This window comes from Protomyctophum bolini (assembly GCF_963924005.1).
Source record: "Protomyctophum bolini genome assembly, chromosome: 2".
In the NCBI taxonomy this organism is placed as follows: domain Eukaryota; kingdom Metazoa; phylum Chordata; class Actinopteri; order Myctophiformes; family Myctophidae; genus Protomyctophum; species Protomyctophum bolini.
Genome location: NC_137863.1, coordinates 24,557,137 through 24,568,990, shown reverse-complemented (window position 1 = coordinate 24,568,990; position 11,854 = coordinate 24,557,137).

The following is an 11,854-nucleotide window of genomic DNA, read 5'->3' as shown; positions in this document are numbered from 1 at the left end:
ACACAAGCTTTCATCCAATCAGGATAGAGAACAAAAACGAAACCTAAGGTTTTTTAACCCCCAGGGGTTAACTGGGGACAGGGAGGAACTCCTTATATGGTCAGCACACTCTATAGTAGAGAGGATTATCACAACAAAACAAAAAAATAAGTGATATTTGAATTAAGTGAAATCACTGACTCTACCTTTAAGCGTTGTATACGAAGCCAACTCCTGTCGTGACAAATCATGACAACGCACACAATATTTTGGACCAAATAATTACAAAGAACACAACGTGTTGTAACCTGCCGTTTTATCTACTTTCTAATTCTTTGTTTGGCCCGAAGAATTGTGTTTGTCATGATTGGTCCGAATGTTCACTCGAAAATTCCTGCCCAAGTTCGAGTCCTAAAATAAGGGCTAGGGTACAGCCTTAGCACACGCACACGCATGCATGCACGCACACACACAAACAAGAACTCGTTATATTCAAACAAATAGACAGATAGTCTACATTCTTTAATGTCGAATGACATACAGTCTGAAATAGCCTACCATATTCCTATCACTGTCTGCACTGCAGGTTGGAAAAGGTTGTTATAGCCTACGATCTACTCGGTATCACCCAGCTGCAGACACTGCGGTCAAGCAATCTCCAAGAAAATGATGGCCAATCTATCACCACTTCAAATTGTTGTGCACAAATACATGAGAGGTTACCGTATGACTATCACTTGACAGTCACATATTGCTCTCACAGGGCGGCTAAATCATACCCTCAAGCCTTGCCCAACACACTGACTGCACCATGCCCCTGGCATCACTGCAACGGATAGGATACAGAAGAACAGTTGACATATTTCTGTTTTAATTTCTCTATCGTTAGATTCTGTTACATTTTTGGATCATTTTATGACTTACTGTTTTGCAAATTACTGTATATCATTGTATTGTTTCTGATCCAATCTAACCAGTTTTATTATTCACATTTCAATACTAAAAGAAACACCATTTTAATTGGATAATTATTTGTAATTACGTTGATGAATATAATTTTGCAGAAATGTTCAGGATGCAATCATTTTACTGTGTTTTTTTTATTCGGTTTTCCAAATGTATAATTATGGAAAAGCATTGCCGACTGTCTCTCCCACGCTGTTGTCGACACTGATCCTCTGGACACAGATTATGCCCGCATGGCTTACCAAGCCTCCGACCCTCTTCAAGATGGCTACATGCCATGGCCCTACGGCTGAGGAACATTCAGTTTAACAATGCTGGTGTTTCCCATTCCCAATGTGTGATGTCTCCAATGGTTAACATGTGGGCTGGAGACGGCACTCAAGATGCCATCTGACATCTCTTCCCACCATGGCCCTCAATTAACCTCTGGGCTGTCATCACCCGGAACCTCGGGATGAAGCATTGCATTCCATCTGCAGGCCAACAGCCTGAGCCAACATTTCCACTGCTCCATGAAGGCCTCCTTGACAGTCAGTCTGAAGGGCGTTTGACATGATCGGTCTTCCATGGGCGCTGCTCAGAAAGAAAGGTCCCCACATGTCAGCAGTGTCAGCACAGCCTGCCGCTTTCTCAGGTCCCAGTTAACCTCCACAGCACACAGCGAAATATGATTTCATTAAGCAATATTACACTAGAGGGTGTGCTTTACCGTCATTAATGGTACGCCACCTCAGCCCTTATAGAATGATATGGGCTCTGCAGCCCCAATTGATGATATTCAGACTGCTGCCATCTTGCCAGCAAGGTGCTAACTAGGTGCAACTTCCCATTGACAGCCCATTCATCCAAAGTTCCAGACAGAAAAGTCCTATCTAATTGTATTAAACAATGTCAAACTCAACATTGCAGCTGTACGGAAAGCTTGAATTATCCTCTTTAAATCTGTAAAGTGTTTGTTTCATAAAAATCCACCGGTCCGTAGACATGTTATGAGCTACTTCCTGTCAAGAAATTCTGTGCAGGTTATTTTTTCCTAATTAAGGCCCAATCCCAATCGCCTCCCTCAAGCCCTGAGCACTGAACCCTCATTGACTTTAGTGACGTCAGCTGTAAGTGCGTAAGGGTTCCAAATTGTGGTGAAAGAAATGGGACAGCATTATTATTATTGTTATTAATATATAGCCTATCCTTCCATTCCTTCTCCCTTTGAGAATAGTGAGAAAGCACTATTGTGTTTGTTGACATTATAACCGCGATACATAACTCATTCCCCTGGTAACGCTATGAACTGTGGGTAATTTCTTTGCCAAAGTCAGCATTGATGCTGACTTTGGATAATTCAAGCTTTTAGCACAGCTGCAATGTTGGTGAATTTGACGTTGTTTAATACAATCAGATAGGACTGTCTGTTTGGATGAATGGGCTGTCTATGGGAAGTTGCACCTACACCTTGCTGGCAAGATGGCCGCGGTCTGAATGTCGTCAATGGCTAAGCCCCTGCCCCACAGGACTGAAATCAAATGTTATGTGACTTTATTGCAATTTATCGCAATAGAGTAGGTAGCAAATTAGGCTATCACCCAGCTGCAGACACTGCGGTCAAGCTATCACCACTCCAGAAAAGGAGGGTCTATCTATCCCCATTTAGGATTACTGTGGGCAGAGGTTAACCGTATATCACTTGACAGCTAGGTCACTTGACAGCCACTATTGCTGTCATTAATGTACTTAGTCTGTCACACAGTGGCATCCTTGTTTTGGGTATGTCAAGGCTAGTCTTTTCTCTCTTTTTTCTTTTTCAAAAAGAGCACATCTACATCTGTTGCAAAATAAATTACATGCATAATTCCTCCTGAAGGGAAAATTCACGTCATATGTAAACGAGCAAATCAGCCAATCAATCACAGGCAACAGGCATTCTGATTGGCCAGTATGAGATGATCTATGATGATGTATGATGAAGAGCTGTTAATTCCGCTAAATATGACTATTCGACCAGCATATCTAAACGAGCAAATAGGCTAACCAATCACATGTTGGTGGGAGAGCTTGGCCAATAAGGGGCCACCTTATGTAGGCTACCTTATGTAGCAAATCAAATGTCCACTAACATAAATTGATGTACGATGACAAGAGCGCCCCTCATTTCACACGGGTGTGATTTCTTTATTTGCATAGATGTGTATGTAAAGAAGTCTTGGTGCTTTTAATGGTTTTTTCCTCTTGGCAGTTTTTGTATTGACCTGTACTTTCCTTGAACTGTACCCATTCTGCAAACTGTTAATACTTATTTAACAGTACTTATACAATACTTATATTTCAATAAATAAATAAATCAATCAATCATATTGCACATGCACAGTGCTATTTGTCTGCTGGACAATTGACATTGGACAATATAAAATAAAATAAAGTTTTCAAATTGTGCAAGGACAAACAATCAACAACTGTGGACACAAGGGAGGATAACTCAAGCAAATCAAAAATAGTGCAGTGTCCAACTGAACTGTCCATTTATGCGTCCACCGAAGATTCAACTATTCGTTGCAGTTTAGTAATAGTGCCATCTGCTGGTAGAATATTAGTGTTTCCGTCTTTTTAGTGCATCGACGATGTAATTAACCATCATTCTGAACCTGATTGTGATTGGTCATTGGTCATGTGTGGCTGATGTTAGCAGCTGCAATGCATTCTGTGATCATGGACAGGTGGTGGAAATAAAAACGTCTGGGTTTTAGGTGGTGAATACTGGTGATTGACTACATAGTTTCACTTGCGCTGGTGCTACTACGAGTACGATAGTCTTCAAAGTTTTTAGAACAGGGGCACAGCACAGCAGTGTGCGAGTGTAGAGTTTGTGCGTCGTTTACTTTATTCCAGGGTCGCTTTTTTCTGAAGGAGCAACGATAAGATGCCACTACATTATCGACATCTTTTCATCTGGATTGGAAGCACAGCGTCGACATTCGACAAGCTGTTGTGATTGGAAAATCACAATGCGATATTTTTTAACTCCCAAATCCCAACTTCAGACTGAACTTCTAGGTACGTTTGTGTTCCAAACAGAGCTAAGACTGAACATAAATTCACCGATGGGCAGGTCTACTATAGTACTAGTCCTGGTCCAGGTAGCTCGCTAACGCACTGGACCAGGGCTAGGTCTACTACTGCGTGGCTCTAAAATGCGTAATCTTTCCGATGCAGCGCCGCGGTGTAACAATACCTCGTGCACGTAAATCAACAGTATTGGAATCATGCTAGTTTTTCAATTAACCCTAACTGAATAATGTCACCCGCCGAAATAGCTCAGTTGGGAGAGCGTTAGACTGAAGATCTAAAGGTCCCTGGTTCGATCCCGGGTTTCGGCAGCACGGGTGGATCACTTTTTTCCCCCCTTCTTCGTGAAGCATTTTACGTGTCGCGACTCGGAATAGTTCATGTATATGATGATCAACACGGTACACCTTGACCCAAGAGTGACAGTTTAGAGTATTATACTCTAAGAGTGACAGCCTTTTATTTATTCATTTCCTGACGTGTGTGTATCACCACAGGCTAGAACCTGCTGCGCTCAACCATTCACGGCGCTCCAGGCTTCATTAACTGACCAATGACGGAAGCTTGGGGAAGATCCCGGCTTCTTTAACTGGCCAATGGCATGACTTGACGCAAGTTGACGGCAGCCATCTTGCTTTTTATTTATATGGGCGAGTGGACATTTAATGCAAATAAATTAATTATAGGTCCAGCAAGCAAATCATGATGATGATCTATTTGTGCTCAATAGGTCACAATAACATTCCGATTTTAGGTGTTGTGTTTTGTATGACATTTTGGCCAGGAGTTTTATATCTATCTCAGCTTCTGCCTGATAGCACACATGCTAACAGTGGGGACCACAACGTTAGCAGCATTTGATGACATGTTACCATAGCAACGTACAGTGTGCGCAGACCACAGGTAACGTGAGTTGTTTACCACAGAAACACATGATGTAACATTATAAACTCATGTAAGTTGTAACCTTGTGTGTCTAGGAAGACCTTTTTTTTTACCAAGGCAGACCATGCTAACGGTGTTAGCGCGTTAGCATCACACAGCTTACATGCTCAGTGTTGCAACACTTTCAAACATGACAATCCAAACGTTTTTAATGTAAGATGTTCTGGTGAGTTGGTGAAAATCCCAGGTTGATATAATACACAATACTCTGTGATTCACAGAGGATTGTGTATTATATCAACCTGGGATTTATAATAGGCTATAAATTGTGTGCTATCTCTAACAGATTGTCCATGACCATGCTAGACAAATGGCCTATAATAATCAAATCTAGAAGCTTGTAGATTGGCTATTTTCACATAGCAGATTTTGTCTATTAACACTTTTTTTGATGCTGTATATAGGCCAAATGCAAACAGGCCAAACATTAGAAATAAAATGAGTGATTGATGATTTTAGACAATATGCATTGCAGATATGTTTACTGTACCTGATTTATTTATTTATTGCTCTGTAGAATTGCTCTGTAGAAGAACAATTTGGTTCCATTTGTATACTCTTAGAGTTAGGATTTTATAGTATTGCGGTTCATTATTTAATTGCAACACAGGTTACTCCTCCCTATTTTAATATTTTCTGTATTGACATGAAGTAGCCTACGGATGATGTCAGAAAAAAAGCAGTGGTAGTTGGTACATTCTACATAGCTAGAATCAGGGTCACATCCCTGTGCTGCTGTCTGTCTAAATTCATTGTCGCACTGTTCAGATGGTCTTCCACCATGTCTTCACCTCCTCCTAGGACAGACTAGAGGGTGATGTTAGCTCAAACCCTGTCCATTATATAAAGTTTACTTGTATTAATAATAACCTAACATGGTTCATATATTTTATATAGTAATTCAAATTGATTTGCCCCCTGTGTGAATAGGATGGGATAGGGTATGTGTATTCTACTGTATTTTAGTGTAAGTCATAATGGTGGTAGGCTACTTTAATTTGATTAAGTGATATTTGAAAGATTTGTTATGACTCAATAACAATTGGCACATGTAATGATGAGCTACAGAATGTACCTGCAGTGAAAAATAATTTGGTTGACTGTAGCAGTTACGCGAAATCACTCTGAATCCAATGCTAAACGTTTGCCATTCACTGCTGTCATAAGTCTACTCGTACAGTTTTGCTTAAAGCGGGGCTTGAACCGGTGACACTGGGACCCCAAGCTTGGATCCGTACTTCCCCTTCCTAGAAGCTAGTTTTAACATTTCAGTGCTTTTTGAAAATATTCTGATACATTATCGCTTGCAGCAGGATTGTACATGAAGCTGAGTTAGAATTGCATCCATTCCCTTCCTTTTTCTTCTCCCCCCTTCTTCCCCCTCCATTATGTTCCCCAGCTTACTGCTATGGCCAGTCACGGGTGACTGTCACGGGACACTAAATCCCAAATATTCTGTCCGGCCGTACTTCTCCAGTCACCGTAGCCTACACGTCGTAGGCCTACTGTGCACATTCCACATGTAAAATGCGTACCCTACTACAAGCACAATCTGTCCTGACCCCTATGTAAAAATAAGACATGATTCTGTGTAAAATAATAATACATTAAAAACGGTCCATGTAAAATGGTTTACAGCAGTTAATTTATGAAGGGAACAAACGTCTAATTTGGTATTTTTGCGTTTTGACACTGAAACTAATAAACTGTGTATAGTCTAGTTACTAGACTATACACACTACAATTTACAATACATAACCTGAAGAAGCAATAAAGCACCGATATGAAAAGGAACAGTAATTTGGATTTCCACCTGGGGGCGATATTGTACAATAAATCAATATCAGTTTAACGGTTTGCTCTGTGTTGGTTTAAGACCTTAAAATATAAACACAAGGCTAAAATGTGTTATTGTGATGGCCATTTCTTAGCCCTATAATAATAATAATAATTGGAACACTTGCAAAGAAGACTTCAAGTCTCCCATGTAATCAAAATATTTGACTAAGACTGGGACATATTCCTTTTGAGCAGTTGTGTCCCAGTGGTAGGCTATAAGTAACTTAAGTATATTTACTCTATTAGGCTACTGTGCCTATAAGTACAGTTTTCAGATCTACTGTCTCCAATTTCCAGTACAGTTGTGATATATGTCTAGGTTACTGTCTCCAATTTCAGAGGCAAATAATAATATTGTACATTAGGCCCAATCAATCAACTTTACAGTAAACAGTGCTTCCAAAAAGCAGACCGATACCTAGTAGTACTGAGGCTGGGGTTACACAGCAGCATAATTATAGAGTTCTGAGACACATTAAGCAGACACATTTGTACATCAAGTTTCTCAGTAGGCCTAATGCATGAATAGTGTATACTCCCATTACAGAATAACTCACTTGCACTGCTCCACCAATAGCCTACTAGATTACAGTTATTTTGTTAGTTACTAGTTAGTTACTTTGCATATCTAAAATATTATCAAACATTAACCTCTTAAGTCCTGATGTAGGCCTAGGCTACTTAGGCTATTTGAAAATGGCTGCTCAACAAGCTCACAACACTAGTCTAGTCTCTAAACTACCTCCCCTGGCCAGCCGGGGCACCTGATGATGGGGAAAGGAACTGGTTGGAATAACGTGTTCCTTCCACACGCTACGTCCAACCGGGATAACCCCCCCCTGTCAGGTGAAAAGAAGCAGCTTGGACACCTCATGCATAGAAGGAAGCATAGGGTCAGTCCGCTGCCCTCCCCAGGTTGGCAGAGGAAGTGGATTACATTAGATAATTGACACTGGATGGAAAAAATGGGTTGCAAAATCGTCACACACACACACACACACACAATTCACAAATGGCGCAGATTCAGATCTATTTAAATTGCACAGGCCTTCATCTCATTAAAGTAAAAAAAAAAGGATTTTCAATATGGGAGGGGGAGGTCCATGAACCAGGTTGTCGGTCTCCCTCAGGCCCACAGAAATAGAATGTGCGTAGGAATAGACCTATGTAGGTGCAGTTTGATTAATTTTTTTATAGTCTATGGCTCCATTAGCTCATGTACTCTTAATAACAGTCTTTGTGGTGAATGGTTAAAACAACACACAAATGTAACACCCTAGCACAGCAGCCGTGGTCCCTTGATCCACTAATGCATATCTTTCCATGGTCTCTTCTCTCCACATTAAATGTACCCGAGAGATTATTCATGACTGATCAGATGGTTGACCTTTGAATAGACCACCTTAATCATAAAATGACATCATGTCTCCGTTCTTCGTCCTTGCCCCAAGGCCCGTTGAATGACTACATCCTACAGGTTATTAAGATTACATTTCACTCAATAGATAATATTACATTATGGTGATGAGTCTCTAACACCACCATGGCAATTTCCATACATTCCTGGTTCCAAAGTTTGTTTCAACAAGACTCTTATTAGCTACACTCAATTGCAGGCACATGCGGGCTCTCGTAGATAGATTTATCGATTCTGACATTTTCAATCTAGGCCTACGAGAATCTAAGCCAGGTTTCATGCCCCATGGTGAGGAGCCCGAAATCCCCTGCATCCGTAGCTACTCTGAACATGTACAAATGCAAAATCTAAGGTGCTTACCCTGCTGCCCCACCTGTCTGGTTTATGTGCGCAATGCGTTTATAACCCGTAGGTCCATAGTTTTCAATAAAAATGTCTTAATCCACTCTGTCTCGGAATCTGTCATCCATCTTGGATTCTTCCTCGATTACAACGGTGAAACAGCGCCCCTGGTGGTCAGGGTTGCGCAGCCAGTTGCACTCATTTGGGGAGACGAGGAAAGATCAAAGGTCGATGACAGATTCTGAGGCAGTGGATTAAAACACATTCTTAAACTATGGGCCTACTGTATGGGTTTTAAATGCATTGCGCACGCACATACAGTACTAACATTAATTACTAACATTACTACTAGCAGTGCCAGAGTGGATATTGTATAACACACACATATTGTAAAAAGCATTTTAGGCTTTTAGTCTAATTAGCGGAGCATATTTCATAAGAATAGTTCACTTTGTGATGCAAGCATGAAATTTGGCACAGATATAATCTAAGGGCCACTCTTATGGAAAAAGGTGCTGGCCACTCAAAATTCCAAGATGGCGACCATTTTGTGTTAAACATGGCCTCCCCCTCAACGGAGCAGATAGTGATATAATAATTCTGTCGAAGGGCCACTCTTATGGAAAAAGGCACTGGCTAATCAACATATTCCAAGATGGTGACCATTGCAATCATGCACAAAAGATAATTTCATAATCATTCTTTGAGGATGTGATGATACAAGGATGAAATTTGGCACAAATTCTCTGTAAGGGCCATTCTTACGGACAAAGGCCACTCAAACATTCAAGATGGCGACCATTTCAGGGGTGCTGTTGAGCCAGCAATGGAGTGAGACGTGTTTGCGAGAGCTCTTGCCAAACGTATTATTTTGCGGTATAGTATTTTCACTATCGGCGTCGGTCTTCTAAACACATTTGAAACTGTTTGAAAGCAAACTCAAGTGCTGCCTGTTACATATGGCAGCGAATTTCAGATACACAGGTTCTGGGCTAAAGGGCTCCGCGTCCGAGTACTAATGAGACCGGAGAACGTTTACGCAGCCCAGGGGTGGAGCCGATAATGGACGCCGCTGCATTGAAGGCCGACATTCTATCCGAACTGAGAGCAGACATCTCCTCTATCCTCCAGTCGGAACTAAAGAATATGTTTGCTTGGAATTCAGGTCAATTAAGAATGAACTACAAAATGAGCTACAGGGTTAAAAAGAACAGCAGCCATCCGCTCTGAAATGGATATGATGAAGACTACAGTCAAGATGTGGAGGATGGCTTGTCAACATGGACGGACATAGTGGTTCCAATGGAAGCTACCGTGGCGGGTGATCGTTGCAAAACTCCACTACGACCAGGACTGTGCTGAAGTGCTACGCGACAACATGGCCCGTACGAATCCAACGGGGAAACAATCGGCATCTTTCCAGACTGAACAGCAAGGGATGCTAAGACCTTCGCCTCCTTCAACAATGTACTTCTAAAAAATCTAAGCGACGTCGTCCGATATGGCTTTATAACCCGGGCCGTTTCCTTATCATGTTCATCAAAAAAATGATAGAAAAGGTTTTTCCTAGGATTTAGATAGGAAAGGGATTTTCTTTCACCGGAGGAAAAATATTCTCTATGAGGCAATTCTCTGGGCAATATTGGTAGAAGGCGCAGTGAGTGGAGTAGTATTTTTTTCCCCGGTGGAAACAAAATCCCCTTTTGACCAAAAAGTACCGTTTATACGTGTGGTGGGGGGCTCAGAGTGCTTCCACTAAGGAAAGTAGGCTTTCTAATGACACAACCTGCCTTTGTTTTGGTTCATTTTATTTACGCTAAAGACGAGAGGCTGTTCTGCATTCATGCGAGCGGCGGAAGTCGAGAGTAACATAGCTCTAAATGCAACGCATTAGAGCTATGGACCAGAGCTACCTCTGATCAAAGTTAGGAGCCCTATAAAACTAGTTATGACACTGCATTAATTCCTTTAAATCATGTCATGCGCTTTATCATCTTATCACTCATGCATGTAACGTACGGTACAGGGACATGATGGTTACTTTAAACCTTTGACTCTTATCTATCTTTTTCCATTGTTCCATGTCATGCGTTCATCACAACTATGCAAGGTCTATGACTTTCTCATCATGGTAGATGTCTCATCAAGATGTCACCAACTATGGAAGCTGCCTTACCAAACAAAATCGGTTTGGTAAGGTAGAACTTGATCTCCTCCTAACCTCAAGTAACACTGTCTTCTGAAAAGCAAGCAATCTCTATAACCATATGACATGCACCCACTCACTTCTGCACCTAAATGGCCCTTTGATCATGTAACATGCGATGGAAGCACTAATTGTACTGATAAGACCCAATTATTGACCCAATTATCCCAAATATGGAATAGAATTTCACCACGACACACTTGGTCAAATGGAAAATAACATACAAACATGAGTTGCCACGCCACATTTAATGCCTGTCTTAGCCACCTGGAGGTCTTACGGTTCCCCGTAACCTCTTTAACCTCTGCATCCTCATTTTAATCATGTCATTATAGGCTAATTAAATTGTTTTTAAATGTGCAGCAAATTGGCTACTATGGCACATTATGAAATATTGATAAATGTCTGTTGTCCATCACAATCTGGCATGCTGATGATCCCTGTGTGACACTCAGCATTGGGTTCAGTGTCAGCTGATCTAGTTTTACTAATACTGTAGTAATAGTATAGCGTGTAAGTAGTTTGTGATTGTTGATTAATTGCGAATGTATTGTAATTCTTGTATTCTATTCTTTTTTTTAACAATATATTTATAGACTTTTTTCCTTCTTTTGGTCTTTTTCCAGTTTCCCCCTTGTATTGTCCATCTTATTCTGTAATAATTGTGTTTAAAGTGTAAAAGTGTTTCTTGTTTTCTTTATTTATCTGTACCTGTCTTGCATCGTCTAACCAGTCCTGTGATTTCCACCTGTGACCTGGCTCTTAGTACCCTAGTCCTAGCCTGTCACGGTGTTGATTGTCTGTTGAATTCACCGATGTCTACTGTCTAGTAACGTTAGTCCTTCTATGGTATATGCTCCTGTGTGTTCAATTTCTTCTCAGTGCATCGTAATTAGTGACGTGGTAAGTTCTTGTATGTATGGACTGTATTCCAAGTCATAAATATATTCTAGAGCAGTAGTGTATTCCTAAGATTGATTCCTTGTGTTCCTCATTATTTTTCCTGTTCCGTTTCCATGTTCAACAACACCAAATTTGTACTAGGAGAGACAGTCAGATGCTCAAAGTAGCTAAATAGATAAAGGCCACACAAAGAGATATAG